The following is a 21,098-nucleotide window of genomic DNA, read 5'->3' on the forward strand; positions in this document are numbered from 1 at the left end:
CCGGGGCGCGAGGGTCCCCCCGCCGCTCCCAGCGCGGGGCGGGGCGGGGCGGGGGATGAGGACTTGGGGATTGGGCTGTTTCTTTTTATTTTTTTAAGAGGCACACTGAGGCGCTGGAGCAATAGCACAGCGGGTAGGGCGTTTGCCTTGCACGCGACCGACCCGGGTTCTAATCCCAGCATCCCATATGGTTCCCTGAGCACCGCCAGGGGTAATTCCTGAGTGAAGAGCCAGGAGTAACCCCTGTACATCGCCCGGTGTGACCCAAGACCCCCCCCCCCAAAAAAAAAGAGGCACACGGAAAGATGATTTTTTTTTTTTTGCCCTCTGATTTGTCTTTTCTCCTGTGCTTCCTGACTAGTGCCAAGTTTGTCCTGTCTTTATTTGCTCCCTTCCCATGGAACTAATGTCCATGAAGATGCTTGAGAAAGTGTGAAAGGGGGGGCTGGGGAGATAGAACAGAGGATGGGGCGTTTAGGATTTCTGATTTAAGTTGGAAATTGCATCATTTCCCTTCCTGGAGCAGCATGGAGCAAAAGCTTAGTTCACAGTCTGGAGACATGGCTGCAAGCACTTGCTGGGACCCCAAGTAAAATAGCTGGGCCGGAGCAATAGCACAGCGGGTAGGGCGTTTGCCTTGCACGCAGCCACAGCCGACCCCTTCGATCCCTGGCATCCCATATGGTCCCCCAAGCACTGCCAGGAGCAATTCCTGAGTGCAAAGCCAGGACATCACTGGGTGTGACCCAAAAAGCAAAAAAAAAAAAAAAAAACAAGTAAAATAGCTGGTTCTGGATCCTGGTCGAAAGCAGCAAAGCAGCTTTCAGTGGAGCTCAAGCCGGCACCACCCCGATGTTTCAAGTTCAAAACACATTTCCCCCCACGCCCCCCAAGCCACCATACCTCTTTAAAAGTTCTATAATATAGCAGACACCATACCGCTTCCTCCCAGGAGGGAAGAAAAACCAAGGAAGGAGTATATTTCCCCCTTTAGCTGGCATGGGGCAAAAGCTTAATTCACAGTCTGGAGACATGGCTGCAAGCACTCGCTGGGACCCCAAGTAATATAGCTGGCTCTTGAAGAGAGCAGCTATGTTACTTGGGGTCCCAGCGAGTGCTTGCAGCCATTGGGAATTTTAAAGGATAAAGGGGCAAGTGGTTTGAGTTTGTCATTTTTCTATAGGCTGGGTTGGGGGGAGGCAGGGCAGCTGTCTAGGGGAGGGGAAGGGAGGGTCTGTTGTAATAAACAGAAGATAACAGCCTGGTTCTTTTATAATCTGCAATAAGGAGGAAATCGGGACTAAGTGTAGTTACTATTTTATAGTGATTGCCCAGTGAGGAGAAAAGAGTAGGTTGGTGAAGTCAGGCTACACTTAGTAGTTCACCCATAATTCTCAACATGGCAATTTGACACAGAATGAAATTGTTTGATGGCTAGTAGTAGTCCCCATGTATGTAGTAGAATTGCACCAGGCTTTTCTCCTGGAAGCAGGACCCAGTTATGCACTCCCAGAGAACTCAAGAATCGAGTCCCCAGGTCCTTGTGCAGCTATCTATCAGGCACTGCAAAGGAAAGAAATAGTGACCTGGGTCCATGAAATTTTGTTCAGATTGTGTACCCTCTAGAATGATACTGCTCTCCCTGGCGAGTTGAGGCACTAGAAGGAGTGCAAAAACTTTCTAGTGAGGCCTTCTGGAGCATGGAGAGTGCTCTGCACACCAGAGATTCAGGTCTAGGCAGGAACCATGTCCCAAACCATATCTCATGGTGTCCTAAACTATAGATATCCTTTGGTCATTTAGTTTTTTGTTTTTTTTAATGTTTCAAATATTTAATAAAGAACAAAATGCCAAAGTTTCAGCTATACATAAGGTCAAATAAAATAGAAAAATATTTGGTGAGATTAATCAAGAAAAATATAAAGCACTATTCATAGGAGATAAAAGTATACGAAAAGGGAGTGTGGAGCTAGTTTAGGTGGTCAAATATATGCCTTGTATGTTTGAGGTCCTAAGTACAATTCCTGTTGCCTTCTAGTCAATGAACACGTCTTTGTTTGCCTAATACAAATGTTTTCAATAAAATGACATCATTTACCAGTAACTAAAAGTTTAGGTAGATAAGTAATTTATTGAATGAAGTTTAGAAAGTGAAAGTATCTTAGAATCTATAGTTATTCATCAATATCTAAAAAAGCTGTACCCTTAGCGAAGAAAAGACATGATTTGCCCATATTATTAATTTTCTTTTTTATATATTATTTTTTTACTTAGTGAATCGCCTTGAGGGTACAATTACAGATTTACACATTTTTGTTCTTGTGTTTCCCTCACACAATGTTCGAGAACCCATCCCTCCACCAGTGTCCATTCTCCACCAACAATGAACCCAGCATCCCTCCCACCCCAATCTCATCCCCCACTACCCCAACCAGCCCCTGTGGCAGGGTATTCCCTTTTGTTCTCTCTCTCCTTTTGGGTGTTGTGGTTTGCAATAGGGGTATTGAGTGGCCATCGTGTTCAGTCTCTAGTCTACTTTCAGCATGCATCTCCCTTCCCACGCGGGATTTCCAATCACATTTTACTTCGTGTTCCCTTCTCTATCTGAGCTGCCTGCTCCCCCAGGATGTGAGGCTGGCTTCCAAGCCATGGAGCAAACCTCCTGGTACTTATTGGGTGTTAGTCTCCTACTCTGTTATTTTATATTCCACAGATGAGTGCAATCTTCCTATGTCTATCTCTCTCTTTCTGACTCATTGCATTTAGCATGATACTTTCCATGTTGATCCACTTATATGCAAAGTTCATGACTTCATCTTTTCTAACAGCTGCATAGTATTCCATTGTGTAGATGTACCAAAGTTTCTTTAACCAGCCATCTGTTCTCAGACACTCGGGTATTTTTTTCCAGATTCTGGCTATTGTAAACAGTGCTGCAATGAACATATAAGTGCAGATGTCATTTCGACTATACTTTTTTGCTTTTCCGGGGTATATTCCCAGCAGTGGTATTGCTGGGTCAAATGGGTTTGCTCATTTAGTTTTAAACATCCTCTCTGGTTTTAAAAACCTCCTAAGTCCATGGGGAGGTTAATGTTTGCAGAAGATACCAAACTCTTTGGGAGCCCTGAGGAAAAGAAGGCAGACAGTGGAGTTACGGGATGATTGAAAGCAATTTACAAGATGGCAAAAGTGGAGAAGGTCATTAGAGTCTCAGAGCACACCTGGGCAGAGGTATGAGCCCTCGGATCATGATGGGAATGATGGCATTTACTGAACACCTAGTCCGTCCCTGTACTCTTCTGTCATGTGGAATATGTGGAATTTATATCTAGATGTGTGAAATGTCTATATGACATACGAGTTACCTTGATTTAATCCCAACTGTGCAAAAAGGCTAGAACTCCATGATGTTATCATTGTCTTTATCTGCTTTGGGTACTGTTATAAGAATCTTATAAAATGAGTGGTTTATAACCAACAAAAAATCATTTCTCACAGTGGTGGAGGCTGGGAAACCCAAGATGTCAGGTTCTGGTGAGGACTTCCCCTCTTCATTTCAGGGCACTGATTTCTTTTGTTACTTTGGGGTCACACTCAACGGTGCTCAGGTTTATCCTAGCTCCTGGAGTAAAGATCATTCCCGGTAGGGCTAGGGAGACAATAAGGGATTCTGGGAATTCAACCAGGTTCAGCACAGGAGAAGCAAGTAACTTACCCTCTGTACTAACTCTCCAGTCCAGACACTGTTCTCTCTCATGGGAGAGATGAGGGAAAGAGATCAAGCTCTCTTATGATCTTAGGTGGGCACTAATTTTATGCATGAGGGCTCCACACTTACAATTTTATTTTATCTCATCTACCTCTTAAATGCCTTAGCTTTTATTCTTGATTGTTGGTGCGATGTTTTAACAATTTGGGGGAAGGTGTATATCCAGTGATGCTTAGGGATTACTCCTGGCTGTGCACTCAGGTGTTGCTTCTGGTGTGCTCAGAGGACCATATGGCATTCGAGGATTGACCCTGGATCTGCCACATGCAAGGCAAGAACCCTATCCTCTCTACTATTTCTCCAGCCCCAACATACATATATTTTAGGGGCACAACATTTAATCCATAACTTTTATGTCAGTAGAATCAGGAATTTATACAACAGAGCTGGCCTGTCCCCCTGCATCCAGCTGAGAGCTTCTGCAGGGAACTTGCTTAGCAATGAACAAGAATATTTTTTAAATTCTTATTTTTTGATTATTTGGAGCCACACTAAGAAGTATTCAGGGACTCTTCCTTGCTTGATCTTCAAGCAAGCAGTGCGCTAGGGACCAAATGTGGTATGGATGAAATCCGGGCTTTCTGTGTGCAAAGGATGCACTGCAGCTATTAAGCTTTCTCTAAAAATTAATTAATTAAATGTATTTTTATTGAATTATCATGAAGTACAAAGTTACAGAGATATTCATGATTGAATATGTATGTTGTTCCAACAATCAATCCCTTTAAAATTATCTCACAGTTGACTTGCCTCCCAAAGCAGAACTTCTGTCACCTACTTCAGTCTCACTCTAATGGCCCTATCTATTTTACAGGAAATAATTTCTTCCTGAAATTCAAGGGTGGCTGGGAAAATGGTACTCACTGATGATTTGAAGGATAATCATGCTCCTGGGGACCTAGAAGTACAAAGTGTCACTATTGGTTCTAAACAAAGAAACAAAATGAGTAATACACTGAAGAAAAAGCATAGAGAAAGCATCATAAAAGCCGTGGTGTGGTTTCTTTGCTGAATTCTAGAGGGGGTGAGGTCAAGATAGGCATTGAGAATAAGAACTACAACTACAAAGAAGATGGAATAGGATCAGATTTGGAAACCTCATTTTGTGAAAATATCCCATTTGTTTCTAAGTACCCGAGTTTTAAGCAACAAGAGAACTACTTTCTGATTTTTGTCGAACCATGGAACTTAGGAAACTCTATTCTCCCAATTGCCACTGTAAAGACCAATTAGTACAAAAGAGATGTAACACATACCAATATGATGAATAACACTGCTGCTTTGGAGCTCCTCCTAGAGAAGAAAAAGTCTGGAGGGCACATCATCCCATGAGGACAACTCATGATGAGTTGCTCGTAGAAGATACCATAGAGGCCTCAGCTGCTGCCACTTTCAGCAAGACACAGCTTCAATATGGGGAAAAACTCACCTTTGCTGAATCCACACATGTGGAAATGAAATACTTCAAAACTGAAAAGTCATTTCAGCACATTAAAGAGATTCTCTCTCTGTATGTTTCTGCATTTGCAAATACAGATGGGGGGTATTTATTTATTGGTATAGATGATAATAATCAAGTCACTGGACTTGAGGTGAATGGTACAATTGAATCCTCAGAAACAGGAATTAAAAATTGCATAGAGAAGTTGCCTGTCCATCACTTCTGCAAGAAAATGAAGAAGATAGAGTACACTGGTAAATTTCAAAAAGTTGGTGATGATGAACATCTTAATAAACATGTCATCGCACTCAGAATAGAGAAATTCTGCTGTGCGGTGTTTGCTAAAGAGCCAGATTCCTGGTACGTGGAAGACAACAGAGAGAAGCAGTTCTCTGTAGAGGAATGGGTCAACCGCATGGTAAATGGCAAACAAGGTGAGAAAGGGGGATTGGAATAAGAGCTTTGTTAGAGTAGCTAAGGGATTTCAGGATTTGTGGCAAGATTGTAGCCCTGTAGTTTCTACATCAAACTTACTCTGGGGGATTCAATCAACAGTTTACTAAGTCTTGTTTTCATACACCTGCCTGGAAATCAGGCAACAGGCATATTGTCTTCTCTAAGTAGAATTGTTTGGATCAAAGATCTAGTGATCTCTGTTTTCCCTCTAAACTACTTCTTTACTCAATTTCAAGGAAAGTTCTGTTCAGGCTTCTGTTTTCTTTCAGACCTCTGTTTTTGTTACTGACAGTTTCTTTTTCTCAGGGACATTTGCCTCTTTTGTTGACAGGCTACCACTTCCCTCCCTCCTTCCCTCCATCCTTCCCCCCTCCCCCTCCCTCCCTCCCTCCCTCCCTCCCTCCCTCCCTCCCTCCCTCCCTCCCTCCCTTTTTTCCTTCCTTCCTTCCTTCCTTCCTTCCTTCCTTCCTTCCTTCCTTCCTTCCTTCCTTCCTTCCTTCCTTCCTTCCTTCCTTCCTTCCTTCCTCCTTGTTTTTTGGTTTTGGGCCACACCGAACTGTACTTAGGGCTGCTCCTAGTTCTGTGACAGGATTCACTCCTGGCAGGTTCCAGGGATTATACCATGTTGATGGAGATCAAACCCTCAAACCCGGGTCAACCAGGTCAATCGTATGCAAGGCAAACACCACACTATTGTACTATTACTTCAGCCCCCTCTTTCCTTGTTAGTGTCGTTAGTGTTTTCTCCTATAAGAACTTCATTAACCCTGAATCTTATGTTCAGTCTTCATTGCTTGTTTGCGAGTCTCTTTTGGAAGCACATCTTGCAACAGAACTGCTGAATAAGGAATATTTAACTCTTCAAGTTAGAAGACAATGCCAAATTATTAAGATTAGATGGACTTTTTAAATATCCATTAGAAATGCCATGTCTCCAACAGTCAGATGTCAGACTTCTTTTTTAAAATTTTTTTAAAATTTTATTGAATCACCATGAGATAGTTACAAGCTTTCATGTTTGGGTTACAATCTCACGATGATCAAACACCCAAACCTCCACCAGTGCACATTCCCCACACCAATATCCTGGGTATACCCCCCCTTTTCCACCCTCCCCCTGCCTCCATTTCAGACAATATTCCCCATACTCTCTCTCTACTTTTGGGCATTATGGCTTGCAGCACAGACACTGAGAGGTCATCATATTTGGTCCATTATCTACTTTCGGCATGCATCTCCCATCCTAACTGGTTCCTCCAGCCATCATTTTCTCAGTGATCCCTTCTCTATTCCATCTGCCTTCTCCCCTCCGCTCATGAAGCAGTCTTGCAGCTATGGGGCAATCCCCCTGGCTCTTGTATCTACCGTCCTTGGGTGTCAGCCTCATGTCATGCTATCCTACACTCCACAAATGAGTGCAGTCCCTCTATGTCTGTCCCTCTCTTTCTGAGATATCAGACTTCTTGATATTTTTTTCTACTCCCTCATTCCACTGTTCAGAAAAATAGCTACCAAACAGTAATTTTTGGTGGTTTGTGTTTTCCTGGTTATTAATTCGATTGATCATTTCTCTTTCTGTTTTCTTTTTGTTTGGGAGGGGGCATACCTTGCTGGGATCAGAATGTAGTCCTTGCTTGGCACTCAGGGATACTCCCGGAGATCTTAGAGGACTATATGAGGTGCCAGGGATCAAACCTAGGTTGACTTCATACGAGACAAAAGTTTTATACGCTGTTCTATTGCTCTGGACCCCCCAAACCCGCATCTTTTTTTCTTTTTAGGCACTGTGGATTGCAATAATGTTACTGAATGTTAACAGCAAAATAGCAAGAAAGGCAACACAATGGGAGAACTGAATCACACAATTGAGTTGCTGGGGGCAGGTTTTGAAAGGGAACATCCCTAGGGCTTTTGATGGAGGGAAGTGTGTACTCTGTTGATGGGTTTGGTTTTGGAATTATGTGCATTGGAGGCCATCATTAACAGACATTCTTTCAGACCCTGCGCAAGTAAAAGGCTTAGTCAGAGCAACCCAGATGGGGGTGGGTGAGCCCATTGCACACCCTGATCCCAACAGCCAAAAGCCTCCGCACTCCACAATTACCACCATGCTCCCAGCTGGACTCAACTGCTTGGGATGAGCTACATCCAGAAATTAATCTCATTATAGACTTTGGTATGCGAGTTCCGTGACTGAAATCTCCAGCCTTTCATGGAGTTGGGGATGGGCTACCTCCCCCATCTCCCTGTATTTCTGGTAGCCCCCCAGTCACTCACACATGACTTTCCCATTTAATTGGGCATGCTTCAACCCAATGTCATGTCAGTATTGTGGGAATTGCAAGTGTTTCATGACGACGTGTGTGGTCGTGCACTCCAGGAGCTCCAGGATCTGTAGAAGTTGGGTGATGAGTTTCCAGGATGGTGGTTGTGGAGTGTGGGTGCATCTTCTAGGGCTTCAGCAGGGCAGGAACTCGACTGCATGCCTCTGAGGGCCCACAAAGTTTTCAGCCTTAAGACTATTATATCTGAATTTTAGTGGCTTAACTTGCATCTCTTCCAAGCTTAGTTATGGAGTTGTGAAAGTGGGTTAATGGGTTTACATGGCGGTAACTGTGAGATGACAGACTATTTTTTTATTAGTTTATTTTTAATTAGAGAGTCACCGTGAGGGTACAGTTACAGATCCATACATCTTTGTGCTCATGCTTCCCCCATACAAAGTTCGATAACCCATCCCTTCACCAGTGCCCATTCTCCACCACCCGTAAACCCAACATCCCTCCCCCCCTCCCCAGTCCCGTCTCCCGTCTCCCCCCACCCCACCCTGCCACTATGGCAGGGAATTCCCTTTTGTTCTCTCTCTCTGATTAGGTCTTGTGGTTTGCAATAAAGGTGTTGAGTGACCATTGTGTTCAGTCTCTAGATGACAGACTATTTTTTTCTTTACAAATAATTTCAAAATAGGGCTGGAGTGATAGCACAGCGGGTAGGGAGTTTGCCTTGCACGCGGCCGACCCGGGTTCAAATCCCAGCATCCCATATGGTCCCCTGAGCACCGCCAGGGGTGATTCCTGAGTGCATGAGCCAGGAATGACCCCTGTGCATTGCTGGGTGTGACCCAAAAAGCAAAAAAAAAAACCCCAAAAAAAACCCCAAATAATTTCAAAATAGTTTGTCCCTTCCTGCTATTACTTTTTTTGGTACCACACCCAACAGTGCTTGGGGTTACCCCTGGCTCTGCACTTAGGAGTCACTCTTAGAGGTGCTCAGGGGACCATATGGGATGCTGGGGTCATCCACATAAAGGCAAGCAGCTACCTGCTTTGCTATCTCTGGCCCTTATGCTATTACATTTTATGTCTTACACTTTTGGGAGGAGGGATCACACACACTGGTTCTCAGGGAATACATCTTGCTCTGTACTTAGTAATCACTCCTACATTTTGTGCCTTACGCTTTTCGGGAGATTACTTCTGGCTCTATACTCAGTAATCACTCCTGGTAGTGATTGGAAAATCATAAGGGATGGCAGGGATTTAACAGGTAAGGTCAGCCACACACAAGGCAGGAGTCCTACTCGCTGTACTATTTCTTCATCCCCTGTGCCTTATATTTTTAATTTTTCATAATATTTGTGCTTTTTTCTTGTTACACTGCACAAGAAGTGCTTTGGTATAATTCTCCATGGGAAAACTTTAAAAAATATTTTAATTGTTTATTTTTATTGAATCACTGTGAAATATTCAGGCCATCACAAAACTATTCATGATGGGGTTTCAGTCATAGAATGTTCCAACATCCATTCCTCCACCAGTGTACATTTCCCACCACCAGTGTTCCCAGTTTTCTTCCCAGCCCCACTTCTACCACTCCCATCCCCAACCCCCTCCCCCTTCTGCCTGTGTGGCAGGAAACTTTCTTTTCTGTCTCTGTCTCTGTCTTTCTGTCTGTCTCTGTCTCTCTGTCTCTGTCTTGGAAAGTGATAAGGGATAGTAGAGATCTAACCTGGGTCAGTCACATGTAAGGCAAGAGTCCTTCTCGCTGTACTATTTCTTCATCCTCTGTGCCTTATATTTTTAATTTTTCACAATATTTGTGCTTTTTTTCTTGTTTTACTGCACAAAAAACTGCTTTGGTATAATTCTCCATGGGAAAACTTAGAAAAAATTTAATGTTTATTTTTATTGAATCACTGTGAAAAGAGACCATCACAAAACTATTCATGATTGAGATTCAGTCATACAATGTTCCAACATTCATTCCTCCACCAGTGTACATTTCCCACCACCAGTGTCCCCAGTTTTCTTCCCAGCCCCACTTCTACCACTCCCATCCCCAAACCCCTCCCCCTTCTGCCTCTGTGGCAGGAAACTTTCTTTTCTGTCTCTGTCTCTGTCTTTCTGTCTGTCTCTGTCTCTCTGTCTCTGTCTTGGAAAATGATAAGGGATAATAGAAATCTAACCTGGGGGCTGGAGAGATAGCACAGCGGGTAGGGCGCTTGCCTTGCACGTGGCCGACCCAGGTTCAAATCCCAGCATCCCATATGGTCCCCTGAGCACGGCCAGGGGTAATTCCTGAGTGCAGAGCCAGGAGTAACCCCTGTGCATTGCCAGGTGTGACCCAAAAAGCAAAAAAAAAAAAAAAAAAAAGAAATCTAACCTGGGTCAGCCACATGTAAGGCAAGAATCCTTCTCGCTGTACTATTTCTTCATCCTCTGTGCCTTATATTTTTAATTTTTCACAATATTTGTGCTTTTTTTCTTGTTTTACTGGACAAAAAACTGCTTTGGTATAATTCTCCATGGGAAAACTTAAAAAAAAATTTAATGTTTATTTTTATTGAATCACTGTGAAAAGAGACCATCACAAAGCTATTCATGATTGGGATTCAGTCATACAATGTTCCAACATCCATTCCTCCACCAGTGTACATTTCCCACCACCAGTGTTCCCAGTTTTCTTCCAAGCCCCACTTCTACCACTCCCATCCCAACACCCTCACCCTTCTGCCTCTGTGGCAGGCAACTTTCTTCTCTGTCTCTGTCTCTCTGTCTCTGTCTCCTTCTGTGCATTATGGTTTGCAACTGGGTGCCACCTTTGGGCTGTGGACATGACTGCCAGGGCTTCTAGGAGTACAGGGAGGTGGGAGAAGGTAGCCCGTCCTGATCCAAATAGAGGCTGGAGATTTCAGTCACAAAACCTGCATAGCCAAATTTTCAGCAGATCAATACCTTGGTGAGGTCTGTCCCAAGATGGTGGAGTCCAGCTGGGGGCATGGCAGCAATTTTAGATTGTGGGAGCAAGTGGCTTCTGGGGACTCTGCTTGGGCAGGACCAGGCTACCCATCCCCCCTCGACCTACCCCATTGGTTCAGCCTAAGATTAACTGCAAATCTGAGATTAACTACGGATTTTGATCTCTTTTGAGATTTATTTATGGGTCTCTGAAGCAAGGCCTATAGATGAGCTTAATATAGCTGAGCCAGAGGTGGTTTGTGGGTGTGGTTCCCACATACCTAACTGTAGGCAGTTTAATTTTCAGGAAACTTGGTCTTGAGTTGTTGGGGTCTGGCCAGAGCCACAGCGGCATTTTTGGGGTATCAGGAAGCCTGAGGGTAGCATCAGGCTGCTGATGCACTAACCCCATCTGCCTAGGTTTACCTGCCAGCAGCTACATGCCCCCTGGGGTCCTTGGGCCCCAGTAGCAACAACAGCAGGGTCCAGGGCTGCTATAGTATGTGGTTTAAGCACTGTAGGAAGGCTGCAGCCATCAGTCCAGCAGAACCTGCCCATAGAACACACATCCCCATCTTCTAGACAGTTGGCACTCAGAGAGGGTTTTCTCCATAATATGCTGTGGACGGCATGGGCTGGTCCGGGGAGGAAATGGCGGCAGGGCAATGCTGCAGGGGAAAATCAGCGGGGCCCCATGGAGCGCTTCCTCCACTCTGGGACCTCAACACCCATGCTCTGCACGAGTGCCAAGATGGATCTGAAGAGCCCTATCAGACCCATTATAACAGCCACGGCCCATAGCTGGCACTGTGCCATCCTGAGTTTCCTTATCCCACCCCACCCCACCCCACCCCACCCTACCACACCTCACCTCTCTGTGTCAGGGACTTTTTTCTGCTCACTGCAGAGATTTCTCTGGACTTTAATCACCAGAACTTTTAGAATTCCAGGAGTGCGTGGCCATTTTTGTGGCTGCACGACCTCCCATAATATTCACAATAAACAATAGAAAATAAATTATCTAGAATCTTCCTGTGGTAGGCAGGCTTGAACGGTGGGGGAAAATTTGAAAAAAATGGTGGTGGGAAGGTGTAATGGTGGTGGGGTTGATGTTGAAATATTGAACAACCTTATGAAAATAAAATTTAACCAGAGTCACAGCAGCGAGTCCTGGAAGATACCACAGCACTGAAGATCTCTCCAGGTCCCATACCGAGCCAATTTCACCAGGGAACCCCAGTTGGAGCAGGTGCAGTCTCTCTGCCTACTCCAGATGAAATCCCGGCAACCAAGAACTTCCACATGCAAAGCCCAGGTATTCGGATGCCAGACTAAATCTCCAGGCTGCATGATGGATGAGGACCTGGGCCGACCCTCCCATCCACAGCTGCCCAGAAGACTGGTTGTCATACCCACAAAATGCCTCTGGGAGCCATCTTAGAGCACCAACAGCCCTGGTCCGGAGACTCCCAGTTGAATCCCAAAATGGATTAGTGACATACAGAGATGTCTCTGGAACCCAACCATTTACAGTCTAGAATTCCAGTAGCGTGCGGCCGCAAAATAGTCATTTCATAAGCTCTCATGATATTCAAAATGAAGAAATGGAAAATAAATTTTCTAGCGTCTGCCCCTGGCAGGGAGGCTTGAATGGTGATGGAAAAATATGAGCAAAACACAGTGCCCAAAATTAGAGTGAGTGTATTGGGGAAATTGTCTGCCATAAGGCAGGGTAAGGACTAGGATGGTGGAGGGTAAACTGGGGACATTGTAGGTGAAAAATGTGCACTTGTGGAGGGATGAGTATTCAATCATTGTATAGCTGAATATCAAACATGAAAGCTTTGTAACTTTATCTCACAGTGATTCAATAAAGTAAAAAATTTAAAGTAAAATAAAATTTAAAAATAAAACAATAATGGTGGTGAGAAGGTGTAATGGTGATGGGACTGGTGTGAAATATTGAATGTAATCAATTAATGTGAACAACCTTACAAAAATAAAATTTTAAAATTAAAAATGCTGTTGGAATTGGTGTTGAAATATTGAATGTAATCCGTTTTTTTTTTTTTTTTTTTTTTTGCTTTTTGGGTCACACCTGGCGATGCACAGGGATTACTCCTGGCTCTGCACTCAGGAATTACCCCTGGCTGTGCTCAGGGGACCATATGGGATGCTGGGATTTGAACCTGGGTCGGCCGCGTGCAAGGCAAACGCCTTACCCGCTGTGCTATCTCTCCAGCCCTGTAATCCGTTTTGTGAACAACTTATGAGAATAAAATTTTAAGAAAGAAAAATACATGGTTATTATTTTATAATCTTATTACTTTTTTCTTTTTTAGTGAATAAAAATGGATTTTAATTAAAGAAAGTTACTACAAGAAGTACAAGAGAAGAGAAAGAAATATGTGTTCAAGGGTAAACACAGGCTTCTCCACAGGGAAAAAGCAGAGGAGAAAAAGGAAATAAATAGAAATACATGTTCAAGAGAGAACATGACCTTGGAAAAAAGTATTGTTTAAGAAAACAAAAAACAAACAAAAAAACCAACAGTGGCTGGAGTCACAGTACAGTGGGCAGGGCATGTGTCTTGCACTTGGTCAACCAGGTTTGATTTCCTGGCATCCCATATGGTACCACCAAGAATAATTTCTGAGTGCAGAGCCAAGAGTAACCTCCTGAGAATTGTTGGGAGAAGGAGGAAGAAGGAGAAGGAGGTGAAGGAAGGGAGGAAGGAGAGGGAGAGGAGGAAGAGGAGGAGGAGGAGAATACAACTGCTTCTGTGTGTGCATTTGTGCCAGAGATTGGCTTTGTGCTTGCACTTCACCACTGAGCAACATTTGCCACATTCCTCCTGTGCCTCTCAAAAATAATTACTGTCTTTAAGGTTTTCATGCTTGTGTGTGGATGAACTACATTGTGCTGTCACATATCTCAATGCAAAGATTGTCCTGAAACTTATTTTGCTTTTTATTCTGAGTACTGACAGAAGTGAAAAATAAAAATGTGCCAAAGTATCTGCAACATATACACTTAAGCATGCACAACATAGATTGAATGATCTGGAATACAGTATGCCGTAGGTTTCACAAACGTCGAGACAGACACGGGTCCTAAGCACAGTCAGTGGTCACGGGTGGGTTTGTGTTCTCGCCCCCCTTTCCCTCCCTGGGAGGATGCAGGGCTTGGACGCGGGCGGGCGGGCGCGCAGACCATCCTGTGCGCATCTTGCGCGATTCCCCGGTTCCTCCTTTCAAAGGCGGTCCACAGACAGAGGCGCGAGAGGACGGAGATCGGGGGCCCTTGGGGGTGGAGTGGGGGGAAGAAACGAAACCAGAATCTTGGAGAAGCATTCCGTCCACTGTGGCTAAATTTTTATTTGTTCGAAACTGGCCCAAGGTTCCCGGGCCCAGTAGCCTCCTGGATTGACCCTTCCTTCTGCGTCCAGTGCGGGATAAAAGGGCCCGACCGTGGCGGGCTTTTTGAAACAGGAGTTTCAGCCGCACCTCTGGCTTTTGCACGGACAGGTAAGCGGGGACTCTTGGGGGGCGACCGGGCTCTGGCCTTGCACGCAGCCGGTCCGCACTCTCCCTCAGCTGCGCTTGGCACATCCTAAGCCTCCAGGGCCTCAGAGCTCCTGGCCCGCCTGGATTTACCCTTTTTTGCACTAAAAATTCCTTTGCGCTACTCCCTTCTTGGGGGGAGCTGCGGGGGCGGGGGGGGGGAGCTATTTGTTACCGCTGGGTAATTGTCTAAAGAGGGGATTCTGGGATGCGAAGAGGCGAGGGCCAGAGGCTGGGGGAGTGGAGGAGAGAGGGGCTGGGGTGGAGGAAGAAGAGTGAGAAAGCACCGGGAACTCTCCAGGCCTGGAAAGACCCTGAAACTGGGAAACGAAACTGAAATGGCTGTTGGTGGGTGTCCTGAGTTTAGAGAGAGCAGAAATACTAGAAAACAATTCTGGGAGGTACTCCTGGACATACCAGCCACTGTAAATTATTGTCCTTAATTGCCAGCTAGAAAACAAACACAGAATTACCTGTATGAGAGAAATATTGTAATTTTTTCGTTGACTGACTTAACATTGGAATGCAACATACACGTGTGTGTATAAGTAAATAAATAGATTCCAGATATCCAGTTATAAATGCGGGTCTCATTTCCTTCTTTCACTGTATATTTGACCACATAATGATTTAATTTTTGACCTGTGCAACCTGATTGACTTATGTTCTTTCCCCTTTCCTTATTAGCTATTAGCCATTTAATTTTTTATAGATCAATTTATTTAGAATTACAAATATTAAGAATAAAAGTTTTATGCATGTCTTAATTAACATGACAGTTTAGCTAAATATAAACTCTGCACTAAAGCATTGCAGTAGCACATTACCAACAAAGAATATGGAAGCATATTTAAGCTATACAAAAATTTCAAATGGAAAATAATCTTGTTTCCTTATTATACATTAACATATAAAAAGTCTCATTTTATGAGACATTTGAAAGAATCAAAGCCACTTCTATAGCTATATCTTTAACTCCAAATCTGAAAACAATTTATTTATTTATTTATTTACTTATTTATTTTTTCTTTTTGGGTCACACCCAGCGATGCTCAGGGGTTACTCCTGGCTTTGCACTCAGGAATTACTCCTGGCGGTGCTTGGGGGACCATATGGGATGTTGGGGATTGAACCCGGGTCGGCCGCGTGCAAGGCAAACGCCCTACCCGCTGTGCTATCGCTCCGGCCCATGAAAACAATTTATTATATTTAACTTTATAATATCTATTTTAAAACAAAATTCCAAATACACATTTTTACAAGATTAACATTTTAGGCTGGATTTTCCTTACAAAAAAACCCAAAACCAAAACAAATGGAAAAACCCACAATCAAAAACAAACGTTTTCTGCATTTCATAGCACTCATTATATGTTTCCTTATAAAATGTTTTTACTTTATAAACTGTCGGATTTGAACCAGTAACCTGGTTCGGAAGTTGTGCAAATAAACAAAAAATACGAAAATAGGGTGTTACCAGTCTTTTAAAGATAAATCTCAACAATAGTACTTTCACCCTGAATTGATGGGAAGACATGCCAAATTCATTTGCTGAAATTAAGCATTTTGCAGTAATTTTTTTCCTGCCCCTTCACTTTCTTTCAACAGACAAAAAACAAAGATTTCTTTTATAAATTATGATAAATTCAAATACTATTGTAAAATGATCTCTAAAGAGGGCTGGAGCGCTAGCACAGCCGTAGGACGTTCGCCTTTCACGCAGCCAACCCGCATTAGATTCCTCCAAGAGTATCTCGCCTGCATTGCAGAGCCTGACAAGCTACTCCTGTCGTATTTGATATGCCAAAAACAGTAACAAGTCTCACAATGAGAGACATTACTGGTGCCTGTTCGAGCAAATCAATGAGCAACAGTATGACAGTGACAGTGATCTATAAACCCATGTCGCACTGTAAGTATATAACACATATACTTGTTTTTTTTTTTTTTTTTTTTTTTTGAAAGTTACAAAGTTCTCAGGTTTATATGTCAGTTATACAATATTCAAACACCCATCCCTTCACCAGTGCCCAAATTCCACCACCAGAAACCCCAGTTTACCCCCCGCCCCCACCCCCTACCCCCTACTGAATAACTAATGAATTTCACTTCATTTTTTCTTTACCTTGATTACATTCCATAATTCAACACAAAACTCACTATAGTTGACATAACTCTCTCTCTCTCTTTTTTTTCTCTTTTTCCTTTTCCATTTTCTTTTTTTTTTTTAATTTTTCCCCCTCATCCCCCTTCCTGCGCCTCATAGTATGGTGTACTCCACGCCACGTTGGCCAGCGTGGGGCTTTTGCTTAGCTCATAGTCCAGAGGTGGCTGTTACATTAAGAACCTTCAATATTTCAACAAAAACTTACTGTTATTATTTGGAGTTCCCCCCCCAAGTCTGACCTGTTCAAATGGAACCCTTTCACATTGATGACAATTATAAATGTTAAGTCGCGCGGACGCGGCCGCGTCCGCGCGGTTTTGGATTTCTGTATAAAGTCCTGGGAAAATTCTGCCAGAAACCAATTCCTAAAGCTGTCTCTGGTTCCCGCTTGTTCCACATCCACCGGCTCTGCAGGGGCATGGGCGCCCGGGCCGAAAACCCGGCCGGCCGGAGCCGAGCACGGGCCCGACTAGGGCTGGCTCTGTATCCTGCGGCTGTTTCAAGTTCAAAGCACACATTTTTTTTTTTTTTTTCCGCGCCACCAAGTTCGTACCTTCTCAACGGACCCGCAAAATGTCGGACACCACGCCTTCTCCCGGAGGGGAGAGAGACCAAGAAGGAAGGTTCTTTCCTCCGTTAGCCGGCGTGGGGCAAAGGCTTAATTCACAGTCTCCATACATGGGTGCAGGCACTTGCTGGAACCCCAATTCCTAAAGCTGTCTCTGGTTCCCGCTTGTTCCACATCCACCGGCTCTGCAGGGGCATGGGCGCCCGGGCCGAAAACCCGGCCGGCCGGAGCCGAGCACGGGCCCGACTAGGGCTGGCTCTGTATCCTGCGGCTGTTTCAAGTTCAAAGCACACATTTTTTTTTTTTTTTTTCCGCGCCACCAAGTTCGTACCTTCTCAACGGACCCGCAAAATGTCGGACACCACGCCTTCTCCCGGAGGGGAGAGAGACCAAGAAGGAAGGTTCTTTCCTCCGTTAGCCGGCGTGGGGCAAAGGCTTAATTCACAGTCTCCAACACACATATACTTGTTAAGTCCGTATTTCCCATCTATATTCCAGTGACTTCCTTAAAACTAGGGCTTCCTGTATCTCAGGATGTTATCTTTTGAAGACTGAGATGGTGATCAACTAAAGAATCTGGAGTTGTAATTTTCTAGATATTTCCACAGTGCTGAGCATAGAAACCACAAAAAAAAAACATGTTTCTTCATATTCTAAATTTCAGTAGTTATCTGCAAGTGTTGGATTCGTGCACATAGATAAATGGTCAACACAGTCTTCTTACATTCAGACATTTTCAGTTTTAAAATACTTGCTCATAAACATGTGACATAAGCAATGCTACAACAGCTGAGTAATAAAAGAAAAATAAATATAATGTTGGTCAGCAATGCTGGCTTAAGAAGCAGTACAGTATATTAAAATGTCTTATTTGAAGATTTAAATTTCCCTTGTTTTCCAGAAGTTAGTTTATTTGGTGTTGGAAGCCTATATAAAGGAAAGGAACTTCTCAAAAACAATGTCCTTTGCAGTTGAATAATTACATCTTCTATTCGGACTCTGTTGGTATTATTTGCTGCAAAGGCGTGTAAGTTTCCCATCTGGCTTAGGCCACTCTGAATGTGTCCAACATGGATTTCTACATTATTGTGAAAACAACTGATATTAGAAGCATCTATTGTATTCTTGATGTCATTTAGTGAATCTGTAAGTGATTTGAATTCAAAGGAATTCAGGTCTCCTCCTTCTGCTAGACACTTAATCTGTAATAAAACAGCTATAAACCTGGAGATTAAGACTGTAAGGTTTTCATTTTCAACACAGGGCTGTCCCATTGAGGGATTTGCATGCTGAACAACTTCCTGTGCTTCTTCCTCACATCTTTGTCTCATATCTGTTGGCTGATCTTCAGGCTGGAGGCCCTGGTCTGGAGCAAGCGCATAGCAGTACTGTTGAACTTTATGTAAAACTTTGTTTGGGTCTTTGTTCAGCTGTTCAAGCTCTAGAACAATTGTTGCATATCTTCGCTGAAATTCAATGCCAATGGGCATAGAATATGATTTCAATTTTTCTGCTTCTGTGTTCATTTCCCTTAATTTCTTAATATGTTCCTTTTTAATCATTAGAATCTTTGATGATCTGGTCTCTTGGATAAGGAATTCTACTGGAAAACCACCTAATGTTTCAGTGTCAGAGCCAGAAATTTTACTTCTCCATGGCGACTGTTCTAATAAAGGATCATCATTTGTAATTGGTGACTGAAGAGGAGTAAAATGTAACCGAGGTGGAGTCATAAAAAATCTAGAAGGCGTTGTTTTTGTCCAGAGGCAGCAATTGGCATGTCTCATGAGGCTCGTTACTAAGAACTTCATAGTCAGGGATGGTGTGGGTTCCAAGCGCTGCCCTATCAAAAGTTACTCTATAGGTAGCATTAAGAGTATCACAGCATCTATTTGTCCAGTGAACAGACCATCATGAACACCACGTAATCGTGCTGTAACTTTGGTTCCAATAACCAGGGGTAATAGAATTTCATCTGGAAGATCTTTGAATTGTAAAACATCTGCAACTTTCCTTTGTTGTAAAAGTCTATTTTCTGCCATTTCTGTTTTAATGCTGATCTCTCTTTCTCAAAAAATGTAGAAGAACATCTCCCTGGTTTTCCCATAAGTCACCTGATTTTTCCCCATTCTACTCTTGTTAATTTTCTTGTTTTCAAGTTAGGAAAAGATTCCTTTAGACATACACAAAAATCATTACCACCTTCAAATAGAGGTTTATCTATATTGGAGTAGAACCACTCATATATGCACCATGCATGTGCTTTGGGAAGCTTGAGGTTACATAATCGAAAACCAATCTTCTGTGAGGCTTTCTTATCCAGTGTTGACATTGTTGCTGTAAATTTCTGTGGGACCATTGCAACCCTTTGGTTTCTTTTAGGTGACAGTGTATTTATTTGTCTGTCATCTTCATCAGAAAATACTCTACTTCATTTTGAATTTCTGAAATGCATTTCCGTGTTTCTGCCTTTCCAAACAGGTGTTTTTTGTAAAGAACTGTACTTTTCATTCCATGTGTTAGATAAGCTTCCCTCTTTTAAACTGAGAAGGGCTTTTGCTGAAGAGCCTTGCATGCACTCGACCCAGATTTGATCACCAGCACCCCATATGGTCCCTCAAGCCTGCCAAGAGTGACCACTGAGTGCAGAGCCAGGAGTAAGCCCTGAGCATCTCATCAGAGAACTGGTCAAGCTCCACCATCTTGAACGAGCCACGCCACTTTTTCAAAGGCTATTAGCTATTTTAAACCATACTTTACTCTTATAGTGCAAGTTAGTCTTTGTTTTATCACTAGCTCCGCCCCTACCACCCCCGGCTCTTGCATATATGAGTAAAATTTTTATCATATGTGTTTCAAACTGACTTACTTCAATTAGGATAATACCTTCTAGGTTCATCCATATTGGTGCAAATGATAGCTTATTTTTTAATAGCTGCACAATGTCATCCCATCATCTGTTGATGGATACTTAGCTTGTTTTCCAATTCTTATGAATAATGGTGTGATGTCTATGGGGGTGGAGAGAGAATGGTACATAGAAAGCAGGAAAATTAGAGGCAAAGCCAGGAAAACTGGAGGTGGAAAAACTAGACCTCTGGCCCCTTCTAGGAGGTGAGAGGCATCTTATGTGCCTTTTAGCCATCAATATCTTTCTTTAAAGAAATGTGTATTTATATCCTTTGCCCATTTTAACTTATTTTCATCATTTGTTGAGTTAAAGAATTTTACTATTAATTTTATTTATTAAAATAGAAAAGGAGGGGCTGGATCAACAGCACAGTGGGTAGGGCGTTTGCCTTGCACGCGGCTGACCCAAGTTCGAATCCCAACATCCTATATGGTCCCCTGAGCACCGCCAGGAGTAGTTCCTGAGTGCAAAGCCTGGAGTAACCCCTGTGCATCGCCCGGTATGACCCAAAATGAAAAAAAAAAAAAGAAGAGGAAATGTGCTTAAGAGAGAATGAGAGTTTCTTCAGAGAAAGGAGAGAGCCAAGATGTCAAACAAAGACAAATTACAGGGACTGGAGAGATAGTACAAGTAAGGCTCTGGCCTTGTAGGAAACCACTATCAATTTAGTTATTGATAATATTCGATTGTGAATTGACCCCATGTGGTCCCTTGAGCCCTGCCAGGCATGATCACTGAGGGCAGAGTATTTTATTTTGTTCATGAAGACAGCCATAGGGATTGATGGGAAGAAGGGGGGAGGCTCGGGCCGTGGTAGGCAAAGAGGGAGCGCGCACGGCACCCCCCCACGTCTGAGGGGATGACGGCGTATCCCTCCCCGTCGCAGAGCGGCGGGGAAGGGAGGGCTCCGCTACCGGTGGCTGACAGCGCAGGAGAGGAGGGGCAGCGGCTGGGGGATGCGGTACCCCAAAGGCACCCTCGCG

The 21,098-nt window shown here is 43.6% G+C and overlaps 1 pseudogene; it reads right to left on the reverse strand.

Annotated features, from left to right (window-relative positions):
• Positions 1-18,061: 18,061 nt before the first annotated feature.
• On the reverse strand, positions 18,062-19,930 carry LOC101545220 (protein lin-9 homolog; annotated as a pseudogene).
• Positions 19,931-21,098: the final 1,168 nt, after the last annotated feature.

This window comes from Sorex araneus, chromosome 3, assembly GCF_027595985.1.
Source record: "Sorex araneus isolate mSorAra2 chromosome 3, mSorAra2.pri, whole genome shotgun sequence".
Lineage (NCBI taxonomy): Eukaryota > Metazoa > Chordata > Mammalia > Eulipotyphla > Soricidae > Sorex > Sorex araneus.